Raw genomic sequence first — 26,842 nt, 5'->3', positions numbered from 1 at the left:
AACCTGGGCATTCCTTCCATCCCTCTCTCCCCACCTTCTCCTTTTCCTCCTGCTGGATTGCTCCCCAGTACACCCACCCACAGCCTCCAAATCAGGCCTGGGATGAGTGATGGGTGCCCTCAGAGTTATGGGTGCCTTTCAGCGGACAGTTGCAACCAGATCTGGCTCCCCCATCGGAAGAGTCCCAGTCACAGGCTGCTGGTCTGCAGGACTAAGTTTCTGCTGCGGTGCTGTGGAGGGACGGAGCTTGCCAGTTCTGTATCCCTCACTCCATTCCCCAGGGAGGCTGCTGAGCGAGCCCAGAGAGCACAGAGGCTTTTCCGGAGGTGCTCAACATTAACGTGTCCCTGCTTCTTCTGACTCCCACGGGGCTCTTCCCATGGAACTGAGCTCGGGGTCATCCTCATGGCCCTTGGGAGTGTTGCTCCATGAAGCCACGTGAAGCATGGAGGGGGCGAGGGAATGCAACTGGCCCGAGCAGGGTGTGTGAATTCTCGCTGCGGGCAGTGGAAGGTGGGGTCGCATTTCTCTCCTGGTTTATGTTGAGTCCCCCTAGGCCCCAGTGCCCGGACTCTTCGGTCATTTTTTTTGTTCACAGGAGAAGTATCGCATCGCAGGCTCTGCTTAAATTGGGGCCGTGCTGGGAATACATCTGGGTGGTTGGATGTGACCAGAAGGTTCCATCACTTTACGTACAGTGATGCTTGTGCCAATGCCCTTGCGTATCGATACACAGCTTGCGTGGACTCTGATGCTGCAGCCGCCATGCTGCCGTGTGTTCCCCTCCCCCCACGCATGTGTAATGTGTGCAGGGAAGGCTGCCTCCTCCACATTTGAGGGCCTAGGTCACAGAGATTCCGTCTCTGAAAAGGAATCTAATAAAAGCCTACCTCGTATGCGTGACTCTACTGATCTCTAGAATTTTCCAAGAGCTGACCATGTCCCAGGCACCCTTGTGATTTCCATGTCAGAACCCCTTTAAACTGAACTGTTTTCTGCCACACAGTAGCTTTGTGATCTTGGGAATGTAGCTTAAATCTCTGTGCCTCAGTTTCCTCATTTGTCAAATGAGAGTAAGAAGACCACCCTCTTGGTATTGTGTGTGTGTGGTGGGGGATTCACGTATAATCATAAGATGCTGGCTATAAACACACCCAAACTGTGCCGGACCTAGGGCTGGAGCACAGCAAAGCTTAGCTCTTTCCCCTCTTCTTGATGAGTTAAGAATGGGCCCTTATGGAGTTTATAAAGTGATCTAATTAATTATAACACACCCAAGATGATACGACTCTCAATAGAAAGGAAGCAGTCATCACAGAAGCTAAAAGAACAAGTTGTAAGAATATGTCTTAGTATAAGAACAGTCTTAGTATATCTAGAAAGGTGCTGAAGTCTGTTCAATTCTCTAGGCTATGATTCATGTTTCCAAGGTATATGTGTTAGAAATCTTTTGGTTTTAAGTGACAGAAAGCTCAAACTAACATACACCACAACGGAATTTATTGGCTCACATAACTGAAAAAAAGTTGAGCAGAAAGGTGGGATTCAGGCAAAGTTTGATCCAGAAGCACAAAGCATGCTACTAAGCACCTTCATCTCTCTTCTCTGAATTATGCCATGTTGGCTCCAACCCCATGTGGCAGCCCCTACTTGCTTCAGGACCTTTATGATAACAGAATGCTACCCAGCACCAGATCGTAAGTATCCTCACATCACACTGCCCAGGGGGCTTCCTCAGAAGTCCCACCAAATTTCTCCTCACATGTCATTGACCTTGCCCCTGGAGGTGGAGGAGAGGTCCACCCCACAAATCACCCTGGCTGAAAATGAGGGAGGAGTCCCCCAAGGGAAAAAATCAGTGTCCTTTTGTTGCAAGGGTAGGGAAAAGCATGCTGGGGTGACAGTCAGAGCTAAATTGTCCCACAGGAATCCCGAGCACATGCCCAAGGCACCAACAAAGCAGAAGGAACAAAGGTGATTGTTAAAAGAAGCAAGTTGTAGGCTGGCCTGGTGGCGTAGTGGTTAAGCTTGCGCACTCCACTTTGGCAACCCGCAGTTCACAGCTTCGCATCCCAGGCATGGACATAGCACTGCTATGTGGTGGCGTCCCACATAAAGTGGAGGAAGATGGACACAGATATTAGCTCAGGACCAGTCTTCCTCAGCAAAAAACAATTTAAAAAAGTAGCAATTTGATTTTTAATATATATTTTTAAAAGCACTGAAGTGATCATAGGGGAAAAAATTGGAACGTTGTCTTCATTGCAATTTCATTGTTTTATGGTTGAGCATTACTTATACTTTGAATAACACATGGGACGGTGCAGGGTGCCATAATCTTTTCAGTGCTTGGAGGTCTCTAAAATCTGAATTCAGCCCTGTGGGCAATCAACAAATCCCAGCTCCTCCAGGTGAAGCTCTGGTTTCCAGTGCAGTGTTCTTCGATGGCAGGATCAGTGGAAAGGGGGAGGGATTAGTAAGGTGGTCTTTGGTTTTATCCATCAGGTTCTTGTGAGTCTGGTTAGTTTAGGTCATCCTACTAAACGAAAAGCGTTGATTTCTGGCCAGCCAAGGTGATCGCAGGCAGAGACAGATCCTGAAAGAGTTCTTACAGCAGCTGTCTCTCTGCTCTCTTCAGCCCCCTGTTGGTGACCACAGGACTCCTACTTAACTCAGTCAAAAAGAGACTCAATAGAAGAAAGTCTGGAAGGAAATACAGCCAACCCGCAGCAATGATTCTCTCTGGGTGATGAGATATGGGTGATTTTCATTCATTCAGTCCCTCATTCTCTTATTCCCAAAATATTTCTTGACAGCCTACGTTGTGCCAGATGCGTTCTAGACACTGAGGGTTGAGTGGAGTATGGAACAGAAAGAAGACCCCAGCTTCATGGAGCTCACCTTCAAGGGGAGGAAAATGGATAACAGACCGATTAAGTAAGTAAAATCTAGTATGGCAGAAGGTGCTAAGTCTAGGGAGAAAAAGAGACCAGGCAAATGGAAGGGATATTGGGGGAGGGGTGGCATCGTGCATTTAAAGAGGTGTCCAGGGAAGGCCTCCCCGAGGAGGGGGCACTCCAACAAAGGCACGATGGAAGATCTGGAGTGGGCCATGCCACTCTCTGTGGGAAGAGCACTCTAGGCAGGGGAGGTGGGCAGTGCAAATGGCCTGAGGAAGGCTGTGCCAGGCACGTTACGGGAACAGCAAGGACATCAATGCGTCTGGGACAGACCTGTGGCGGGGGAGGGGGAGGAATAGATGAGGTCAGAGAGGCCAGGGTGGGTGGGGCCAACTGTATGGGCTGTGCAGGCCACGATGAGGACTTCAGCTTTGGTGTGAGACGGGCAGTAGTGCAGAGTTACAAGCCGGGAGCGCCTAGATCTGGCTTAGGGCTTCGAGAGAACGGGCTAGAGAGAGGCAAGGGCAGCAGTGGGAGCCCCATGAGGAGGCTGTTGTAGAAGCAGATGCCATGCCAGTAGGAGCAGGGTGGCCGCCGTGGGGGTCGTGAGAAGGGGTCAGGTCCTGGCTCTAGTGCCCTCTGTATTCGTGTTTTCCTCTTTTCCCCATTGCCGCCGTGAACATGTAGGGAAAAGACGACTCGAAGCTAGAGGCGGTTATTCCAGTGGGGCGGGGGCGCAGCGGGTTGCTGCAAGTGCCCTTGATGGAGTGAACATGGAGACGGCGCTGTCCCAGAACCCTGGTCCTGGGGTGCGCCGCGCAGCCGTGTTCCCCGCCACAGCCAGGGCCCGCAACTCCCCTGCCTCTCCTAGAGAGAGAGGAGGGCTCCACACCCGGGGCGGACCTCCAGCAACCACAGCCGGCCCTCCTGCTTGCCTCCTGGTGGCAGTGACCCATTCTCCCAAGGGAACGCTGGGAGCAGCTGGGTGTGTGACAGGCTCCTGTGAGCTGGGCGGTCCTAGATGGGAGCCACTAGTCACAGGTGGCTTTTTAAACTGAAATATAAATGAAGGGTAAAGAGAATTAAAAATTTGTTTCCTCAGCCTCACTAGCCACATTTCAAGTGTTCAGTAGGGCATGCGCCCAACATGGTGGACGGCATCGCTCTAGAACATTTCCATTATTGTAGAAAGTTCTGTTGGACAGCACTGAGTTAGCGGATGGCACAGGCTGTTTGACATTCTCTTGCTGACGTTTACAGCAAAATGGCCGCCCAGCAGAAGGAAAGGTTTGCGGGGGCGGGGCGGGGCAGGGCAGGATGCTCTCCTTGCAGCAGGTTCCTTCCTCTGTATCCTTCCTGGACCAACTCGAATGTCACCTCCTCCGTGAATGACTCACTCCAACCCTGGGCTCCTTCCCCACACGCCAGACAAATAATATTCCACACTTGGAATTGCATATAATCGCGTATGTTGCAGTCTGCCCCATGTGGGCGCCAGTCTTCTGATCTTATTCAGCTGGGTGTCCCCAAAGCTTAGCACAAACTTGGCAGACTGGGAACACTCAACTAATGTCTGTGGCATTCTAGGTTATAGTGCCTGCTCTCCCTCCAACTACGTGGCTGTGTGTCTTTGCACAGGTCACTTAACCTCTCTGGGCTCCAGCTGTATCATCATTAAAATGTGGGTGCCTCGTCCTAGTGATCTTATTGGGGCAGGCTGTCAAAACCACGCAGAAGATTGGCAGAAGCTTCTTTGGGTGTGATGCTGGAATAAGAAGAAGTAGGCAGATCCTGGTGGCAGATGTGTTTCTGCCACACACAAGCTGTGTGACCTTGAGCAGCGTACCCAACAGCTCTGAGCCTCTCAATTCTCAACTGTAACCAAGAAATAAGAGGAGTTATTGGGATCACAGTGCTGGGCACAAGGCCTGGCATATCATAGGGGCTAATACCCAATAAAGCCCACCCTAATTGCAAATAGAGCTGCCGCGTCTCTGGAAACCCGGGCTGGCAGTCCAGGACCACCTGGGGCAGCACACGGAGCAGGAGTTCCCTCACAGGGCGCGGCAGGCTGCCTCCACGAGCTGCTCTTCCCAGGGCACCTGGCGATGGTGATGAGCATAATTCATCCCTGCTCGCAGTTAATGGCTGGTGACATTTTGAAGACGGCAGCCTGGCTTCAGCTTTGCTGACAGCAGGGGCATTTCAAAATGCCCGATGGATGTCAGGCTCCACAGAAACACAAACCAGAGTTGCACGCAGCACCTGAGAGCAGACACCAAGTCGAGAGAGGGAGATGCAGAGGACTCAGAGGCCCCCCAAGTGACTGTAAACAGTGGTGGCCGGGGGTGGGGGGCGGTGGTGGTCATCGCTCCTCGCTGCTCGAAAGGCTGGGCCAATTCGCCATGGACAGGAGCGTTTCGTGGGAACTTGCGGATTAAAATTCCACACGCCTGGAATCAATATTCTATGCTCGTGTTATAATTCACTTTGCGAGGGAGAGGGTGCCGCTCTCCGAATTCTTGGGTGAAGTCAACCACAGATCCCAGGGATCAGGAGGATTTCCGAGCTTATAAATCATGCCCAGCAGCGGAGGAGGCTGAGGGAGGGTGGTGGCGAAGGAGGCAGGGGACGCTGGCTGGGAGGAAGGTTCCGAGTGCCACCAGCTATGATGACAACATTTCATGGGAGCCCGACCCGCCACACTGAGCATCAGTGCGGTGTGATTTTGCTGATGGGAACCACACAAAAAGGTGGCCTGGTGTGCTTGGGTTGACCAAACCAGCCCCGAGCAGAAACGACTCAAGTCAGTCGGGCTGTTTTTGTCAGCACCATAAACAGCTGGGACCCCTCCTGACACCGCCATGATCGCCTGCATCTCAACAGAAAAAACGGAGATATTTGCAAAAGATTTTTCCCCTCCGACTTGCTACTGAGTGGATGCCTCTGCTTGTTTTGTTCTGCTGTAGGGAAAGCAATGCAGATGAAAGACCTAGAATGGACCAGGGGCTTCCACAAGGCGCAAAGCCAGTTCGGGCTGACTGCAGCCCAGGGCCCCAGTCTTCCCTCTTGTTCACAGGCCCTCCCAGACACTGTTGTCCCTTGGGGCAAGAAACCCTGGCAGAAGCTTTGGAGCAGGCAGGAGGCCCGTGTCTCTGGTGGGATGGGGCGAGCTGCCCTAGCTGAGCTCCCTCCAGCAGATTTGTGCCTCTCACCTCTAGGGCTGCGACTCCTGCGCCGGCCGAGATTGTAAGCTACATGCCTTCCTTGGTGTCAGCCCGTTCCCTAATGGATACTAGTTGATGTCACAGCATCAGCCCGATGATTGGGCATGATTAGAAGGCGCCGCTTCTGAGGCGGGCCTGGGGATCGTGGCCTGAGCGCAGAATTAGTTCTCGGCCCCCCAGGGAGGGGGCCAAATCCCGCAGGAGAGAAGCCCCCACTCCCGTAAGGAAGCGGAGGTAATAACTAATAACCTTCCCTCTGCCCCGCCTCCCCCTAACCTGCTCGTGAACCGTGCTTGTTTTGTTCAAAGAAGTGCTAGTGTGCCCAGTCTCATTTTAATGAAAAGCAGACCCCGCTCGCCATTGCCCCTCCTTGGGCAACAGAGATAAAAACCTAATGGCATGTCAGATCCTTGATGGCAAACCCGCCAGGAAAACAAAATTATCAGGGTAGAGCGGAGGCAGCGGACCGTATCTGCTTTTGTACCATAAAATAACATAACCCGCTGACCCCCTCATTTGCTGAAGGGGCACCCGGCTGGAAACACCGAGCCCTGTCGCAAGTCGCCGCTCCCGCTGCCTGCTGCAGCTCTGCTCCCAGACAACCTGGCTGGCGCTCTTTTTTCCCTCCCCTCCGGCGTTTCCGTCCTCATTTCAATATCCAAGGCACAAGCTCTCGATGACAACACGTTTATCACCACGCGGATTGTGAGACTCTGACAGGAAAAGGTCCAAAGCAGGTTTCCTGTGTGAGTGAATGCACACGTGCATGCACACGAGTGCACACACACACACACACACACATCCTACTCTACATTGGAAAACAAAATTCCCAAACTATCCACATCAGATAACAAAGTCAAAATGTCCCTTACTTATCAGACCACGGAAGGACTTTCTTGACAATTCCCACAATGACATTTAATGGCATCCAAGAGATGTTTGAAACAACTTAACTGAAGCATTGTGAAAGCCCTTTAAAAACAGTCCTCTTGTCAGATGAGCATAATGATCCCAGAGAACTTTCTCAAGTCATGGGGCTGGCTGCCATGGCTGTTTTTCTCTTCTTTCTTCTCTCCCTCTTTCCCTCCCTCCTTCCACTATTTCACAAGCATTTGTTGAGCCCATCCCATGAGCTAAGGCCCAAGATAAGTTCTGGAGAAACCTTCCCGAGCAAGACAGAAATGATCCGTGCCTGACCATGTGACTAAGTTCCAGCTAATGGGATGTCACCAGAAGTATTATGTGAAGCTTCCGGGAAGTGTTAGCAAAGTGAAGGAAGCATACCATTTCCTCCATCTTCCTTCTTGTGGGTTGGAATGTGGATATGATGGCTGGAGTTCAGGCAGCCATGGAATACCGTGAGGTAGAAGTCATGTCTGGAGGATGCTAGAGGAGCAAGATAGAAAGAGCCTGATATGGTAGAACCACTTTAGAAAATTGGCAATTTCTTGTACAATTAAACATATACCTACACTATACTCAGCAACTTCACTCCTGTTTACGCAAGAGAAATGAAAACCTGTGCCCACGCAAAGATTTGCAGACAAATGTTCACAACAGCTTTTTCTCATAATAGCCCCAAATTGGAAACGATATAAATGCTCATCAACAGGTGATTAAACAAATTGTGGTGTATTCATACAATGGAATACTACTGAGCAACAAAACTCAACAGACTGTTGATACATATGACAACACGGCAGAACCATGCCCTCCATGGGGATTGATGTCAGAATAGTGGTTCCCTGAGAGGCGAAGGTCAACCAGAAGGAGCACGAAGAAACTTTCTAAGATGATGGAAACGTCCTATATCTTGACTGGGTTGTTGATTACACGCTGTACACATCTGTCAAAACTCGTCAAACTCTGTACCTTCATGATCTGTGTATTTCACGCAAATTACAGTGATACAATGATAATGATAATAATAGTAGCCTGGATCCTGTCGGCTTTCTGAAGTCACCCTTTTAGCTTGGAACCTTATTTACATGAGAGAGAAAGAAACTTCAACCAGTCTTCAATGGCATCTTCCGTCACTCATAGCTAACGCTATCCCGGCGGCACTACGTCTTCTCCACGCCAGTCATGGAGCACGCGGCTGACTCTCTCAGCTCCGGGCGGTGAAGTCAGTGAGGGAGCTGGTCCTAGGAGCCAGGCCACAGGTGGGATTTGACAGCGGGGTTAGTCTGAATGCTATGGCTTAGAAGAATCCCTTCCTGGCCCTTCTTCCAGGGTTTCCCCGGCCTGAACCCACAGCCGAGGATCCTCCTGGACACAGCACACTCAGCAGATCTCTGTCCCGCCCCTCACGGCTGGCAGCCGGTTCGGCAAGCAGGATCCCGCGTTGCGGGGCTCACTTTGGTCGGCCTATTGTTCTTGAGTGCTGGCGCTGGGACTATTCTTAGCACATAGCCAATCCCCAGGAGGCTCTGAAGATGCACAAGGCTGAGTAACAGCTGCATCGCAGCTATTACCAATGCTATTATCATCACCATTACCGCGGGGATGCGGCTTTTGTGGTATGCCAATCAGGGGATGTTTGGGGGCCTTTTCCATAACTGGGAGAACCAGTTCAGGGCATGAGTGGGTTTCCTTCCATTCGGAGTGGGACTGACCTCCAGAGAAGCATGTTTCCTTGCACACAGGAGGGGCTGGCATTTCTGGCAGGTCCAATAGGCAGCTGCCTGCATGGAGGGATTTTAGGTTGAGCCTCTTTCCTCGCCTCCTATCCTGCCCAGCTCTGCCACCTCTGCCTCACCAAGCTGTCCCCTCACCAGCAACCACAAATTCTACAATTAGAGGTTCATTCCTTTGACTTTATATTTTCTCTGCCATTAAAATACAAGTCCTCTCGCTATCATTCCTAGAATTGTATTTTCTTTCTTTTCTCATTTTCCCTTTTGAAAGAAGGAAGTGGAACACGCAAAGGCAGCATGAGAGGGCATTTGTGTGAAGGTAAGAGCACGGAGAAAACGGAGGTGGTGGGGGAAGCCAGTAAGGACAAAGCAATGATAAGAAAGATGAATGCTGCTTGTCTTCCCAGGATGTCCTGGGTGTTGGCCCACGTTATGTTCTCAGGGTAGCCCTCTTCCTGGAGTTTATTTCACAAACACTTGGTGCTTACTACATACCAGGTACTGTGGTAAGAGCTGTATGAAGCTTGATTCATTTAATTCTCATAACAACCCCATGAAGTGGGTATGTTAGAGTCTACATTTGATACAGGAGGAAACTGAGTCACGGGGAGATTGGGTAATTTGTTCCAAGTCACGTGGCTGGTTAAGTAGCAGAGCTGGGCACCTTTATGGAACCGTAAAGTCGCAGGTTATTGCTCGCTCCCTCATCGTCGGGCCATCCTAAGGGCCCAGCTCTCTTGCTTTTTCCTTCCAACACTATTCCCTTCAAATAGACGCCTGGAGGAAGACCTGACTATTACAAGCTTTTTTCCACCCTGAGATGTTTTCATTTTAAGGACGCATCTGCATATTTCCAGGATTTCATTTCCCTCCCAAGATATTTTCCCAAAGGAAAAAGATGCCGTGTCTGTTTCCTTTAAAAATGTCTACAAGCGAAACACAAGAACAACAGCGAAATGATGTTGCGCCGTCTTCGTCGCTCAGAGACACTGGAGCTCACGGCACAGCCCTGGAGGCCTCCGAGACGCATTTCCTGCGATTTTAGGGTGAGGATCCCTGCCTTAAATGGAGCGAGAAACCCGAAAATATTGTTCCGATGAACAATAGGAGACACAACCCCGAGAGGTGCAGAGGACAAATATCTGAGTGTTTTTGATGGGAGAAAAGCCACTGTGTAGAGCAGTCTCTTGTGTTTCCTGGGGGCGCTGTGGAAGATGCTCGAAGCTGTCGGCCCCAGCCCTGGCACGTCTACAGACTTGGGCAGTTGGGAGCCTGCCAAGGCGGGGATGGGGGTGAGATTTTCGAGAACAGCACCTGGAGACTTTTTTTTTTTTCCACAGAAACACAAACCACATGTGTAACTAAGGAGAAGCATGCCATTCCGTGGAGAATTTCCTCCTCATACCTGAGTGGAATGGAAATCTTCTGTGAACTTTGTTCCTGCCTCCGTGTCCTTATGCTAATGACTCTGGTATTTCATTGTTTGTGGAGGCCACAGGAAGGGACGGTCCTGCTTTGTTAAGATAAAGGCAAAGAGGACCAGGTCTCCCACTGGCTGGGAGGGGGTGGGACAGAAGCAAAAGGACACAGACTTCTGGAGGGTGCAGAGAAAAGACAGGGTTCTGACTGAAACCAGACCGTGCTCGGGGGCCTGGGGTGTTGTGATGTGCATGGCTTCCTGCCCCATAGGGCACTACAACCTGACTGGGGCTCCCGATCTCTGACCTGAAGGCCTTTCCTTGGGGTCAGGAGGAGGGGTCAGTTCAGGCCGGCGTCCCACTGGAACCTTCCCTGAAACGTTGCTGCCCAGCTGTAGCCACACCAGCTTGACCTGGAGTCTCTCAAAACTTGCTCGCACAGAACCCCGGAACCCTGTAACCCCTACCACTCCTCCATCTGTGGGGCCTCTGCTGCGTGTCACCACTGTCAGAGTTCAGGGCAACTTTACATCCGTTTTTATGGCTGATTCTGCTGCCCAGTCCAGTGCATGAATGCCCAGTGGCTTGGATCTGGCCTGTCCCATGCGAGGGAGCCCTCTTTCTGACTATGGGGTCTCTAGACGGGCTGAACTCCCTGGTGAATTGGCATACATGTGCCCTCAACCTTGTGCTACAACACTGCACACACCCTGTCTCACGGGATCACCAGAGCATCCTCCAGGGCAGATAGCGTTCCTCCTGTTAAAACAGCCTGGCTCCCCGGGGCGCAGGGAGGTTAGGTGACTTGACCGTGGTCTACGGCAACCTTTCCTAAAGCGACTTCTGTAGAACACTGCAGCATGGCGGAAAAAATGTTAGAAAACATTACATTCCTTACCTCCCAATTGGAGGTTCAGAGCAGACCTATACGTTAAAGGCTCTGAGAACTCTGACCGTTTTTTTAAAATTAATTGACACCCCTCCCAAACTTCTAACACTTCAACTCTTTTTGGCTTTTTTAAAAAACATCTCAATTTATTCGACCATGGAACCTTTTCCCCATGCAGTGTAGCAGATGAAATTTTTATACAACAATTCACTTCCTTTCTCTAAACCATCATGGAAAGAGTAGACCTCCTTTCCCCATGAATGAAAGGCTTGGCCATGTGACTCGCTTTGGCCAATGGAATGAGGGTGGAGGTGACAGCATGCCAGTTTTAACCCTAGGCTTCTCCATTGGCCTTTGTGCTTTGCCAGTCTCTGTGAGAAGAACATGCCCGGGGGGCTGCTGCCCCTCAAGCCTGGACCCCAGAATGAGACACATGGAGCAGAACAGCCCCAGCCAACCTGCAGATGCATGAGTAAAAAATAGATGCTGACCATTGTATGCCACTGAGTTTCGGGGTTGCTTGTAATCCAGCATCATTGTTAGTGGCAAGAGCTCCCTGATACACTGTTCCTATTTAACATGTAGTAGGATGCTAGCACTCAATGGGTCTTCTTTGGGAAATGTGGAGTCCCAGTCAGTACATGGCCAAGTCAGAGTCATACTCAAGTCTTCTAATTCCAGAGTCTGCTTGCCCCCCTACATCAAGCCACGGAAGAGAAGCAACAGTGCCTCTGGGGTTGGAAGGCTGCCCTGAGATAACGTGCTTCGGGCATTTGACTGCAAGGAGAAATACAGGGGTGCAGCAGTGAGGGTCGCCGAGTCTCCAGGCTGGCACTTTGAGGCAGGTTTGGAGCCCTCGGGCAGGGGCACCAGAGGCAAGCAAGCCACACGTGCCACTGTAGTCCATCCCGGGCCAAGTCCTTGGAGGCACTGGATTGCGGAGGTCATGATCTCAGACTGTGTTAGGACTGCTTTCAAGTTCTTTCCTTTCTTAAACCTGCAGAAGCCACATTATTTCCAAGGTCCTTGTCAGTAGCCTAAATTCATACCAATTTGCTGAGTCGGTACAAAGTGCAGAATGGATGGTACAGAGGGACATTAAACAGCCTACAACCCTTCAGACCACGTCAACAGATCGTCCGTAGCCTCAACTGCGGAAACATTTCCTTAAATCCTTGCACTTTCTCCCCAAAGAGAAGGAATGCCCTTCTATCCTTTAAAACAGATGGAGGCCTGGCATGATGTTCACGCCAACTGGGACAGTGGATTCACCTGAGCTAAGCTCTAAAGAGGGCCAGTTAATCTTCATTCAAGAAATATGTCTTGAGCACCCTTGGGTGGGGTGACGGCGATACACCAGTGGGTGTGCAGAGACGCAGCCTGGAGTGCAGAGAGGCAGCCCAATGACAATCACAACACAATGTGCTGAGGGTGTCCGTGAGGTCTGAGGTGTGTTTTGAATCTCGGCTCAGCCACTTATTAGCTCTGCTGTCTTAACCCAGCTCCTAAACTCTCTAAGCTCCAGTTTCCCCGGCTGTAGCACAGGGAGGCATTTCCAGCCTCAGGGAGGGACAAGCCAGCACGATGCTTGCAGAGGCCTAAGCCTAGAGCCTTCAGTAAATGATTACGACTAGCGAGCCACCGTGTCCTCTCCGCTAGGAGCCAGTCCTCATTCAGGCTTATCTGAGAGATGTTTCTAAGGTCGCTGTAGTGGATGCTGTGATCTGCCACCCAGGTTCCCCTTCAGGACCACAGGACCGACTCCCCCAGCAGCTGAGACAGCCACTGGCAGAAATGCCTCAGCTGTCTGCCCCTGCAGGGAGGGCCCCAGCTGCAGAGAGCTGTCTCTTCCAAGGTTGGCTCCCTTCCCAGGGCAGCCTGCATCCAGTGGCTGACCATTGCGGGGTACATAGGCCCAGGGCCCTCAGCCCAACTTGGGACAACTCTGCAAGGCTCTCTCGGCTCCAAAGCCCCCATTGGGTTGGCTGAGGCCTCTCAGTTGTAGGTGTTGCAGCTTGAGCTCCTCCTCTGCCGGATCCGGCTTCCCTCACTCCCCACCAGCGTTCACTCCAAGAGCTCTCCTCCAGAAACTTCTGGGACGTCCTGTGCCAGCTCCTCTTGGGGTCTGCTCCCTGGGGAGCCCAAACTGCAGAAATCACCCCACTCCTTCCTTCTAGTTCTGTGGTCGCCATATTAGTCAGGATTCTTTGGTTGCAAACAGGCAAAGAGGACAACATGTTGGATCACAGAATCCCAGGGAAGTTGAAAGGTGGGAAAGACAGGGAAAGCGCTGAGCCTTCCTGTCAGAGACTGGAGTCTTCATACCAGGGACTTGAATGCTGCTGAGATGCTTTCTTCCCCTCCAATCTGGGACTCTCGGTGTGCATCTTACTCTCTCTCGTGTGCCCATTCAGAGCTTCTGAATTTTGCATCTTAAATCCTAGGCCACTTGAGAAAGACCTGCTCCTTTCTAGTTTAGAAAACTCCAAGGAAGAATTCCGATTTGGCCCTTCATGGGTCAGATGCCACTCTGGATCAATTAGCAGAGCCCAGTGACCATGTTAAAAAGTAGTCACTCCCATAAGGACCACCACGCTTTGGGGGCCAGGGCAGTTGACAGAGGAAGGGGGGGAAGGAGAGTTTGGCAGATAAAGCAAAAGGTATCCACTTGTAGAGAATGTTGTAGTTTTGGTTGCTCGGCATCTGAATCCCCTTTCTCTGCATCTAGGTAGGAGGCAGAGCCCCCTGTCATTCAAGCAGCTATAAATGCACGGCGCTTACTGTAGCAGACACTATGGTGCCCACGCATAAGCTCTTGGAACTCACGGCTCCTATATGTGCCAACGCAAGCACGTGTGACTCTCCACATAGGGCAAGCTGGACAGACAGGGAAGTTGACATCCCCTGGGAGTTAAGGCCACCCTCAACCAATGACAGATGGGAATTGGTGGCTTAAAACTCCAGTATCCTCACCCCTCAGGTAGGACAACTCCAAGAGGGTCTTTACTGCCTCCCAGAGGTCCCGGAGAAGAATGAGCTCCAGTTGCCCACAGTGGTGATGTACTTGCTCCAAGAGACATCCTTTATCAGCTTCTCCTTTCTCCTTTCTCAATATCTGGCTTCCTTCCTGGTACTTCCTGGGATTACTTCCCAAGTAAACTCTGCCTTCAAATTCTTATCTCAGGATTTTTCCCTGGGGAAACCCAAACGAAATACTGGCCCTTCAAACATTCCTAGTGGTAGGCCACATGCACTTAGGCTCAGCCCGTTAGGTATACTCGCCATAGATCTGGAGCCAGGAAAAGTGAAGAATTCTTTCTCGCAGCAGCCATGGTGGCGGCAACATCCAGTTTTCAGCAGACACCAGTGATCAAAGGAGTGGAGTGTCTGTCATCTGTTGGCAGTACAAGCTGATGTTTTTACTGGCTTCAGTCTGGCTCCCCAGCTGCCCTCTGATCCTACCTGCTTTCCAAGGCTAATTCAGTAGCTTTACCGGCAACTTGGTGAATGAACCATCTAATATCCCTTCAACAATTCCTTTAATGCTCCAATTAAGCCAGACTTTGTTCCAAACACCAAGCCGCTGTCAGCTAACGTGGCTGCCCATATCATTTGCTCATAAGCAGACAATACGATCGCCAGGCTGGTGGGAATGTTTGGCATCACTCTGCATTAGTCTGATTAGTCATACTGGTTTGTAGATTTGTCTCTGTTGAGCTGGGGGAGTGAGCCAATCCATTTTCAGGGGGCTGAAAGCATCCAGTTTCTGAGGCTGCCACGCTGAGGGTCTGACTGTCACTAGCGGTGGACTCATCAAACTGCCATCTCAGACAGGGGTGGGCAGACATCCCTCCTCCGTGTCTCTCGAATCAAGGCTCTTAATATTTGAGAGAGCAGCCCTAAGATTGCCACCTGTCACTGAGTCAGACTCATATGCAAGCTTCCCTTTTCAGAGCAAGACCACAAATGCAGGGAGCTGGGGAAGGCACCAGAAGGAAAGTATTTCTGAGACTACTCTGTGCAGAGAAGAGCAAGGACAGAGAGCTAAATGCACAGCTTGAGCTACCACTCAAACCTCACTGCAGGAAAGAGGGGGAAAAAGGGAAAAGATTTTCTAACTCTTCTTCCTTCTTTCCAGTCTTGATAAAATTAACAATTACTAAGTGCCAGTCTCCTGGGAACACATGCAGGAGAAACATTAGAACAGAACAGAATAGACTAGAAAAGAATAGAGTAGAGGAGCATAGGATAGGGGAGGATGGAATAGAACAGAATAGAGTGGAGTAGCCCAGTGTAGGATAGGATAGAAGAAAATAGAATAGGGTAGAGTAGCGTAGCCTAACACAGGATAGGATAGAAGAGAGTAGAGTAGCCTAGCATAGGATAGGATAGGATAGGATAGGATAGAATAGAATAGAATAGAATAGAATAGAAAGGATAGACTAGAATAGAAAGGATAGGATAGGATAAGATAGGATAGGATAGGATAGGATAGGATGGGACAGAATAGAATAGAATAGAAAGGATAGGATAACATAGGGTAGAGTAGAGTAGAGTAGAGTGGAGAGTAGAGTGGCCTAGCATAGGCTAGGCTAGGCTAGAATAGGCTAGAATAGAACAAGGAGACCTCACCACAAGCGAAGAAAACCATCTTGCTTAGTGGTTCCTGCATCAGCTTGCCCTTTCTCTCATGAAGCAAATGCCCTGCAGCTTTACCTCCAGCAAAGAGGGTGAAAATAAGCCAAAAGGAAGTTCCCCTGTGGCCTGGGAGCGACCTCGGGGGGTGAGCCAGAAAGGCCCTGGTCGCGGAAGCTCCATTTACACGCCGACACACTCCTCTCTTGTTAATATTTGCATTGAACAAGCCATTTTCTGTGCTGACATTTTGCATCTAGTTAAATGCCAGCAAATCCAGAGAGAGGCGGCTTTGACCTGTCGTTCTGCCCTTTCGGTCAAGCGTCAGACGCTGTGGTACTTTCATTCTAATTTCTGATCTTCTACATTTTGGATTCTTTCACCTCAGATTTTTTTTAAACTGGAAAAAATGCTTCAGACTTAATATTATCGCTGCTGAATATTTAATTGAGAAATGTTGTTAAAAAGGCATTTGGCTTAAATGATCTAAGTGTATGCATAGATATTTCTTTTCTGTCGGTAAAGTGGCTTTGAATGATTTTTGTTATTATGAGGGAATTACATAAAAATTTGCCTTCAAATGTTAAATGTAGTATATTTTTTAGAGCTCATGGCTTTGCTGAACGTGACGGGGAAAGTGCTGCTGAGTATTACTTTAAAGAGTCTAGGCAGGGGGCGCATAGTGATGGGGTTTACGGGCTCTGAAGGAAAACAGAGTCCAAATGTCGCGCTCTCCGTGCCCTGCATCTCTGAGGTGAGGAAAATGAGGCACAGAGAGGTTTGGGCCCCTTTTGCCTCTCCAGCCTGCTCTGTGACTGTGAGGTGGGGATGAGGGCTGCACGCATTCCACATTGGTCCACGCTTTGTCTCCCAGTGTCACCCCAAGAGCCCCACTCATGGCTCTGAGACCACACCCTCTGGCCATAAACTGAGGGCCCAAGCTAGACCCTTCTCAGCACTTTGGGATCAGGCCCCGAAGGGGTTTAGTTGATCTCCTGAGTCAGACGCCAGCTCTGAGAAGTGACGAACAGCTGGTTTTATTCAGAAGGAGGGCCTGTCAGGCAGAAGTGTGGACAGAGGCCCATGGCCTGGCGGGCTAGGAGGTCCTGACCCCAGCTCCTAACCTCCCAGCTCTTGGCTGCCCTTTGTCCTGAGACCTGCCTGGGCTGTGTGCCCTGGGGCCTCTGAACGAGCCCAGCTTCCTTACCTGAAGAGCCCTTACTTTAGCTAGCTCTGGAGGCTTCAGTTTTCTGAAATCAAGCAATCTTTGGTTAAACTAGTGGTCCTCCAAATTCTGGAAGAATTGGGGACCAAATTGCTCTAAAGCCGGTCCTATTTTTCTCAGCAAATTCCATTCTAAAAGAAGAGAGATATCGTCATTAGAAGAAGAAAAGGATTGGCAATAAACTGAGTTGTGTGTATTTTGGTTCATGAAACATTAGAATTATGGTCAGGCCATAGAGTTCAGGGTTTTGAAATCCCTGAACAATGTGGAAATTGCTCTTTAAATCTTTTTTTTCTTTTCTTGGTTCTGAAGAATTTCTCCCATGCTTACATCCTCCCAGCTCCATCGTCATAAGTTCTCTAGCTTGGCTTCCTACGCTATTCATTTAGTCATTCAACAAACCTTAAGTGCCTACTGCTCACCTGGTATTTTATCACGCACTGTGAATTCAGACAGTAATAGGAAGATCTCTTCCCCTCAGCTATTGGGTGAGATAGACAGGAAGTGGATGAGTATAGCAGAATAGAAGGGCTCTGGCTGAGGTGGTCACAAGGTGGTCCAGGAGCCCAGAGAAGCCTGGGGGAAGGCGGATCTCTCATGCCTCCAAGAAGTGAAGGTTGAGCTGGGACTTGATGGCAGAGCATGTCAGTTCAGGTCCTCAGGGAAGCAGACGCCAAGATGGAATTAGACACTTGTGAAGGACCAAGGCGGAGGGAGCGGGAACAGGCAGGGAGAGCCTTTAGACCGGGATGCAGGGCTGGCCCCCGAGAAAGGAGAGGGAAGGAAGGGGGATGGCATAGGAAGAGCCACAGAAGCAGCACAGCTCTGAGGAAATCTCAGCCAGGCCAATGCGGAGCCCCAGAGCAAAGACTGCCCCTGAGAGAAGTCCCGTGTCAGGCAGAATGGCCCGGCTCTGGTGCCACCACCGTGCTCAGTCATGGATGGGAACAGCCTGGGAAGAGTGTGGCCTTGGTAGCTGCAGATCCTGAAGGGGCAGCAGCTGGGGGCTGTCAACAAACAGCACTCCTCCCAGAACATTCTTCACGGGAAGGAAGCCTGGGTGGTGCCCTCCCATGGCTGTCACATTAAATGGAGTTTACTGTGGCGGAGAAGGTGGGGAAAGTCATTTCCAGCAGGGCGGACAGCATGAGCAGACGCCTGATGGCAAGAGTGAGCATATCAAGCCAGGGAGACGACAAGTAGTTAAGTACCATGCCTGTGGGCCGGAGGGAAGTGACATCTTGGTCCCCAATAAGGGGAATGACGAAAAGATTAAAAGAAGAAGAATGGCATGATCAGATCTCCTTGTCTGGGAGTTTAAAGTGTCAATTAAAGTTGGACTGCAAGATCTACACTTTAAGCCCCAAAATGTTGTATGTCTTTATTGGGGCCAAAGGCTAATACTTATTGAGTGCTCACTATATACTAAGTGCCTAGCATTTCATATGGTAACTGGCTGGATCCCACAATAGCTATCACAGATTGAGCAGCCAATACGTACCAGGAACTATGAAGCACATTCCTATAGCAACTCCTTTTAACCCTCACAACAATCCTATAGGGAAGGTCCTCATTCACAATCATGGAAATGGAGGCACAGAGAGGTGAAGTAACTTGCCCAAAGGCACACAGCTGAGAAGCGGCAGAGCCCAGATTTGAACCCGGACACTCTGTCCCCAAGCCTGCACTCTCAACCACCATACTCAACTTCATGTGAGTGAAAAATTGCCTCATGAACATCTCCCTCCTGAGCCTGTAAACCTTTGTAAGCTGACTGTCTAGAAATGTGAGAATTATGTGTGTGTGCGCGCGCGCGTGCGCGTGTGTGTCTGTATGGAGGGGAGTTCATCTGGAGGGAGGCACCTGGTGTTTTTCCTGCTCTTCCCATGTTCCACTTCCCGCCACATACCCTGCCACCAGCACAAGTCAGGGTCTTTAGGAGAAGTGCTGTCATCTGTACAATGAGAGCCTGCCAGAAGGGGCACCTGGCAACTCTCCTCAGAGATGTGATCCTGAGCTGCAGAGGGTTCTGGACTGCCCGCACCTGTGCCCTGGAATTCCTGGGAGAGCCTGACCTGGCCGTGGGAGGCTGGAGACATAAGAGAGCAGAGACCAGCGCCTGCTTTCTGCCTGAAGAATCTGGAAGGAGGAAGGGTGGCTGGAATCAGCCATGATGGCAGATGAGGGAGACACAGGAAGGGGCAGCCAGATCGCACTCCCAGGACTTGGAGTGGTCAGAGGGAGTGGGCTGCCCGGGCCTGAGGGAGCCCTGCAGGAGGTAAGCTGCCTGCTGAAGGAGGGGCCTCAGCTGGGAGGGCTCGTGGGGGGAACCAGGATGGGCAGGAATTGAGAGGGTGCCATGTGAGCTCAGCTAGAGGGTGAGGTCGTCAGGGACGGTGCAGTGCTGAGGGCCTTGCGGAACCTCCCAAGCGCCCATAAATATGCCCCACGAGAGCACATGATTTGGGTCCCTCCTTGGAGAGAGCCCAAGGATGGGATTATGGGAGGGCTAGTCAGGTATGAAAGGTGCTCTTTTCTCCCATCTCTCCTCCCAGACTCCAATGCGTTAGGAGAGGAAAGAAGGCAGACCTAGAAATAGCCAAAGAAAGGGGCTGGAGGCGTGTGAGATGGTGGTACGGTGCAGGCACAGACTGTCCTCCTTGTTCCCACGGCAGGTCCCCAAACCTGAGGCCAGGCTGGAGTGGATCAGATTGGGCAATTCAATCCCCAAAGGTTACTGGAAGGTATGGGAGCTGGTAAAGATGTCCAAGGATAGAGAGTGGAGCAGATGGTTACAGGGTTAAAGGCAGGTGTTGGAGAAAATTCTGTTTCCCATTATGACCCTATCCACGTCAGTCCATGTAATAGGCTAGTTTTACATACATCTACCAGCCAGCTGCACACACGCTGAGTCCTTTGAGGAAGAAGATATTAGCATCCTCATTTCATAAATGAGGACACAGAAGCTCAAATAATTTAGGGTCCTTGTCCCGCATCATTAAATTCAAATCATTTCCTTCTTGGTCAACTTCAAAATTTTAGGATTCTTTATGTCATAAAATAGGAAATGCCCAGAAGTAGGTGTCACTGTGAAGTCTAGGAAGCTCTGAGCAGGTGTGAGAGTGGGCACCATGGGCAAACACCTGGCTGCGGGGTCCCACTGTGGTGGGGGCTGTAGGTTGGGGGACAGTCTCACATGCTTCCCTGATGACCCAACCTCAGGCAGTGACGGGCATGTGGACACATGAAATGACTTCACTTCTGGGTTTTATGGGGCCAGACGCCAGAGGGCATTGAGTTGTGGGCGAGGCATGGGAGCAAGGGCACTGTGCGGAATTTCCAGCATCCCACCCTTCAGTAGGCTCTCGGCAGAGCAGCCTTTGCCTTCCCTCTTTCCCTTTAGGCTCCTTTGTGATCTTCTGTGATGCACGAGTGCACATGTGTACACACACATACACATATGCACACACAGGCTCACACACTCCTTGTGCCTACATGTACAATCACGAATACACACACACGTGCATGCAAGCAAATGCAGACCCCCCCACACTCACATGCACGTGGACACGTGTGCACAGACACACATGCCCACACACAAATGCCTATCCATGCACATGCACACACACCCACATGCAAGCTGGTTCTCGCAGGAGTCGGGAAATCAATTTCACTACTTCACAGGTACATCTCCTCTATGAGTCGAAGTAGCATCCTGAGCTCAGAAGGGGGAATATTTTCCTCCCTGAGATAGCTGAGTAGTTTCCCCTGAGGAAATGATTTGGAAAAATGTTTCCTTCAAAAATCGGAACATTCTTGAAGGGAAATTTTCTGCCAAAACATTTGCTTTTTTGACATGGAGACAAGTGAACCAGGCCCTACTCCCCACCTTGGCTCTTCTACCTCATAGTGCCCGATGGGTGCTGCTGTAGGGTACCAGGCCCCCGGAGGATGGACGCTCCTCCATCCAGGGACTCCCAGGACTACGCTGTGAGCCAGCGTGGGAGGTTGTCCTGCAGAGAAAGACCACCAGCTCCCTCTCAAAGGAACTCCTCCTCCTCAAAGAAATCCAGGAGGGACATTCTGAAGACTGCTGTCTGTGTTAAAGGAGTAGAGAGTTCGAACACGCTCATTTGCAGTATATGAACCAGGGCCAAGTGCTGCCAGGGAGAACCGCGAACAAGGGGCTAACAGGGTCGGACCCAAGCTCCGGGGAAGAGAGAGAGAGAAGAAAACAGATTTCTGCAATCAATCAAATGAGGGCTGGAAATGGTGGATGGAACAGAAGAATCCCGAGCCAAGCATGGGAAGGTGACAGGCCTCTCTCAGGCCAAGGGGGCTGGACTCTGTAGCCAAGTGTTGAACACCAAATGTGGCCAGGACAGAGTTGTCAGTCCAAAGAAACCACTTGTCAGTTGTCTCATAGTTTGCTGCACTTTGAACAACCAGTTGGAGTGGTTGTTCCGGAGTAGCTGCCTCTCCTGGCCTGGAACGTAAACACAGCCACAAAGGCCCAGGGCTGCGCTGGCAAGGGGCCTCTCCCGGGGGAGAGCAGACCACCCACCTCATTTGGGGGACCGCTTTAGGCTTGGCCAGGAGGGCTTTTGATCTGTCTCTTATACCAAAGATAGTGTTTTGAGGTCCCAAATGTTTATTTTGTTGGTTGGCGTGTAAAAGACAAACAGCAGGAGAGGAAAAAACTGTTTTAACTCAAGTAATAGCATAAGACTAAAAATGAAATCAATTCAGCGTTATTAACAAGAATTGATCGCCTTTCCCCATCCTCCCGCTAACTATTGAAAGCAAGAGAAAGAGAAGGAGGGAGGGAGAGGAGAGGGGGAAATGGGGAAGATGGAGGGAAGAGAGGGAAGAGGAGAGAGAGGGAAGGGTCCAAGAACAATCAACACAGATCCTCTTTGGAGTGTATTAAAAACACATAGGAAGTTTTCTATGCCCATTAAAAATGTCTTTTCCCATTTGTGTTGGATATGCGGCCCTCTTGGTCTAGTGTTGTATTCTCCCACTTTTGATAAAGATATGGTACCAAGATAAATGTTTTTCTAACTAAAACAAAAATAAAAGCAAAAAAAAAAAAAAAAAAAAAACAACCCAAACAGTGTAGCCATATAGATAAATGGGTATTGATATCCAATCTTAGTATTGGGGGCAACAGGAATGGGTGGGGACTGTGGCTAACTGGTGCACATCAGCCCCGTCTAAAGAGGGCAGCTGCCATTCAGCTCAGATCTACTTTTTAAAGAGATGCTGGAAATTCAGAGTCTTATGTGAAATCTCCAACCTTTAAAATATTGGATGAATTTTTTAAACTCATTTCAGGCTACACTCATCTTGGGCATTTCCGGTTTGTTATCTATGCCCTAAAAGGACAACTGAAAGAGAAGCAGTAAAATGTGCCATTTGTTCCTCCCTCCAAATCCTCCAGCTTCCCCTCCAGATGCTGGCATTAGTAGCAGAGAAAGACTGGTGTTTTAGACTTCAGTACAATCAGGACCTTTAAGCCACAGAAAATGAGCAGAGTTGTTGTTTTTTAACATTGTAGCACGTTTAAAATATGTCCCCCAAATTCTTTGACATCCTCCCCTTGAGACTTGGAGTCCAGGTCCTCTCCTCTTGAGTCTGCGTGGGCTCTGTGACTGTTTTAACCAATCAATTACGGAGAAAGTGCTACTATGTAACTTCTAGGCTCGGTTATCAAAGGTTGCCCAGCTTCTGCCTAATTCCTTTGGAATACTACTTCTTGGATGCTTGTTCTTGGAAGGTTCAGCTTCTTGCGCTCCCTCTTAGGACACTCTTGGAACTCAATCGCCACACTGAGAGAAGCCCAAGCCACATGGAGAGGCCACATGTAGGCATTCAGGCGGACAGTCCCAGCTGAGCTCCCATCAACCACCAGCCTCGTGCCTGCACCATCTTGGCGATCCAGCCTAGTTGAGCCTCTGGAAGATTCCAGCCCCAGCCACTATCTGGCTGCGATGGCTTGAGAGACCCCAGGCGAGAACCATCCAGATGAGTTCAGTCAACTACCAGAACCCAAGAGACAATAATAATTGTTGTTTTAAGCCACCAAGTCTTAGAGTGACAGTAGCTGGAACAAGCATCCACTCGGTAAAAGCATGAAGGGCTAAAATGGGATTCCCCTAGCACTGCGGACTCACTTATTGCCCAGCCCGTTGGTATTTGTTGTTGTTGTGGCCTCAGTTTTCATGGAGCTGGAGCAAGCAGGGAGGCACTCGGCGGGAGACCTAAGCTTCAGCGAGCTGGGAGTGCTGCCAAGCCGACTGTGGAAGCCCCGGCTCAGAGCAGCCTCCACGTGAGGCAATTAGAATGTGAAATTTAACCTTTAAGAAAAGAGCCCGACTTTACCTTTGCATCTTGGAGACTTGGGATGCAGAAGACCTGTCAAATCCCCTCCTGTACCCGGCCCTGATCACATTTCTGTCTTCTGTTTGGACACAGGACTCAGACTTGTGTACACATGGAGAACAGGGTCTGGCGCCAAGAACACAGAGCAGCTTGCACTGGCGTTTCTCCTCTTAGAAAAAAAAATGACAGTGAGAAGAAAAAGAAAGGTTGGAAAGAAGAAAGGACGGAAGAGAGAGAAGCAAAGTGGAAGGAGGGGGAGGAAGAGACAGAGGGAAGGAAGGAAAAGGGAGGGAGGGAAGGAAGGATGGAAGAAAGAAGGCAGAAGGGGAAGGAAGGAGGGAGGAAAGGAGAGAGGAGGAGCGAAGGAAGGAAGAGAGGAGTGAAGGAAGGAAGAAGGGGAGGGAAAGAGAGAGGGCAAAAGAAGAAAGGGGAGGGGAAGGGAGGGGAGGGGAAGAGAAGGACGGGAATAAGGAAGGAACGGAGGGAGGGAGACTAACCGGCAAGGTAGTGCTGCCTTTTTATTTCCTGCTTTACTGAGTGAGGCATGCCCTTCATCAGAAGCAGATGTACCGAATCACGTCAAAGTCTACCTAGGCAGGAAGCATCAGTTTAATTTACCCAGGTCACGGCAAATATGTTGTCATTCAGCATGTGGAACTGTTTGAACTTACAAGGAGTAACCCAGCAACAGCCATCACCCCACGTGTCCCCTGTGCTCTGATGATACCAACACAACTGGAATGGAGGCTCATAATTTCACAAGGTGACAAAAAATTGGATTCTGATGTTTCCCCTCCACCTGCGAATATGCAGGGGGGAGGCCAGCTGGATACACGAATTCCTTGGGCCCGTGGGCACTGCACGGAGACTCTGCTCCACCGGGGCCAGGCCCCTGCCCTCCTCTCAACCAAGGCCGGCAGCCAAGGCTGGGCTATGCCAACAGCCCCACTGAGGGCTATTGTCGGTGAGTGCGCACCCCCTACATTGCTTATCAGATTTACTGTGACAGGGGCTGGTAGCAAAGCAAGATGCTCGGAAGAGCTCATCAATTCAGACCCCACTATTCAGAAATTTGGATTTATTTTTTTTTGTCATGGAGAACCAGAACTGATGTTAATCTTGGCACTATCCTTGGAAAAAAATCATTCATGACAATACAACAATAATGTATAACATTTACTGAGTTCCGACTCTGAACAAGAATCTGTCTGCAGTGTTTTACATGGATGTCTCATTTAATCTTCAAAACCCTGTGAGGGAGTTCTTATTATTCTCTCCATTTTACAGGTGATGATTTTGAGGCACAGAGAAGTTAAGACTTGCCCAAGCTCACACAGTGAGAGCCCAAATTTGAAACCCAAGCAGTCTGCTGCCAGAGCCATGTTCTCAATCATGTTTAGAAAGGCAACTCCCAACTCAGTCAAGAATTCAAATTGCTTCAAAGGACTAGAAAATCATTTTAATGGTACCCATTTCTGTTCTTAAAAGAAGAAAGTGACCCAGTGGATGATTGTCATCCATTCATTAAGCCAGAGTTGCTCCTTGACCCTCCTGTGCGCCTTATTTCACGCACGTGGAATGAATAAAACTTTATTTCATTCGAGAAGACCCTTGGATTCAGACTTTCCACCCTTTCAGCCCGGCTTTCCCATTATTATTCAGTCACTGAGGTTTTTCTCGAAGGCCTCAGAGACTAGACTAATCACATCTGCGTCTGAGGGGATCGCCGGGGATGGCTGTTTTAAAGCACCATCTAGATTGGCAATCAGGGGCCAGCCTGTGTCATCAGCTGCTGACTCCCAGGGCAGCGAAGCGACTGGCTGAGAGCCCTCGACTTCCACTTCTGTTGATGGGCACAGTTGGTGGCCTCTGGGGCTTGGCTGGAACCCAACAGCCGAGGAGAGATTCTTTGAGCTGGAGACATCTGACTCATCTCAGAGCAAGGAGCTGAAGGAGGATGTGGGAAAGAGCAGAGGCATTTGGGGTCCTATATTTGGCACAGACCAGAGCTGTTCTTGGAATATAAAATGTTCCTGGGCCCGAGTTTGAGGGCAGGTGTGGAGGGAGAAAGACGGCCCCCTCCCCATCTCTGGGGACAGATGGCGGGGCCTTCCCTGTGAGCAGCGGGCCTGCCAGCTGATGCTAAAACATCCTGGTTCTAAACCCTGGCCGGGCAGGCTGAGGCTACCTGGGATGTTAACTTGATTCCCCACCCCTAACTATGTAAAAAGGCAGAGAAGTTGCATTGTCTTCTACAAAAACCAGAACAAAACAGACAAAAAACAATTTCCAAAAAGGCGATAGGAGAGAATTTGCTGGCAAGCTGCAAAAGTTTTCCCTTAAACCATTTGGCTTTGGGCGGAAAAGGGGAAAGCAGATTCCCAGAGCTAAATAGTGTTGGATCATCCAGTTTGGGGTTCTAGTGTTGCCAACTAGATTTTTCTAGAGAAAATAAAAAGTCATGTTTTCAGGTGAAACCTCCTCATTTTTTTTTTAAAGATTTTATTTTTTCCTTTTTTCTCCCCAAAGCCCTCCAGTACATAGTTGTATATTCTTCGTTGTGGGTCCTTCTAGTTGTGGCATGTGGGACGCTGCCTCAGCGTGGTTTGATGAGCAGTGCCATGTCCGCGCCCAGGATTTGAACCGACGAAACACTGGGCCGCCTACAGTGGAGCACGCAAACTTAACCACTCGACCACTGGGCCAGCCCCGAAACCTCCTCATTTTAAGTTGGTGCAATTCTAAAATTTTAAAAAAGTCACGTGGGCCAAACAAAACACACCTGCGAACCTCATGTGGTTGCAGGCCACGAGTTTGCAACCTTTGGAGAGACGCTTGCCTTTTGCAGAGATGGGGAAATGGAGCCGGAGAGGTGGAGAGACTGTCACCGCAAGGACCAGCAGATTGCTTGCAAGCACTGCGCCTGCAGCAGATACTATTGGTCGCCCACCATTTCCCCACCCACCTTCCCGATTCAGCGGGCTCCCTTCAACCCCAAAGCCAGTGTCAGCAGCTCTGTGCCCGAGACTTTTTTCAAAACTGCAAAAGGCCGCTTTGCTTGTGCAAGGTGGAAGTGCTGAAGAAGTGACAGCACCTGGGAGCAGTCCTGAACCAATGACTCTGGGGGTTAGTGTATAAATGCCCTGGCTCCCTTGTGCCTTGGGTAGGGTGGCACTGAGGTGCATGGTCTGCACCTTTCCCAGAATTTCCCCGGGATATGGAGATCCACTTGTCCACTGTGGTGGCTGGATTAATAACATACCCATTGTTGGCTGCCCTCGCTTCTGGAATTGTCTTGCCGCCCCTTGTCTCTACCAGGGCTTCCTCAATAAGCCACTTGCACTTGAATCCTGTGTCAGGGTCTGCCTTGAGGAGAACCTAAAGTAAACCTGGGTCTGCAGAGCTGTGAGGCGTACAAAGAACAGAGCGCCTCTCTCTGGGGTGCCTTCCAACGCAAACGTCACAGTGATGGAGGTGGGATATTTCTCCATGTCAGAACGAGGTACCCCAGGACCAGTGCAAAACCTC

General features: G+C 50.1%; 1 long non-coding RNA gene across 3 annotated transcripts; it reads right to left on the bottom strand.

Moving 5' to 3' along the window:
* Window positions 1-1,481: 1,481 nt before the first annotated feature.
* On the bottom strand, window positions 1,482-23,948 carry LOC111771445 (uncharacterized). 3 transcript variants are annotated; one of them, XR_011434821.1, is made up of 3 exons: window positions 23,315-23,693; window positions 7,412-7,513; window positions 1,482-2,901 (listed from the first exon to the last, which is right to left on the bottom strand). It is a non-coding gene; the product is annotated as an uncharacterized lncRNA (long non-coding RNA). The 3 variants fall into 3 exon arrangements; XR_002805306.2 differs by lacking the exon at window positions 1,482-2,901 and adding an exon at window positions 23,812-23,948 and having other exon boundaries at window positions 7,020-7,513; window positions 23,315-23,483; XR_011434820.1 differs by lacking the exon at window positions 1,482-2,901 and having other exon boundaries at window positions 7,020-7,513.
* Window positions 23,949-26,842: the final 2,894 nt, after the last annotated feature.

Source organism: Equus caballus, chromosome X (genome assembly GCF_041296265.1).
Source record: "Equus caballus isolate H_3958 breed thoroughbred chromosome X, TB-T2T, whole genome shotgun sequence".
NCBI lineage: Eukaryota > Metazoa > Chordata > Mammalia > Perissodactyla > Equidae > Equus > Equus caballus.
This window is presented reverse-complemented; position numbering and strand designations above follow the sequence as displayed.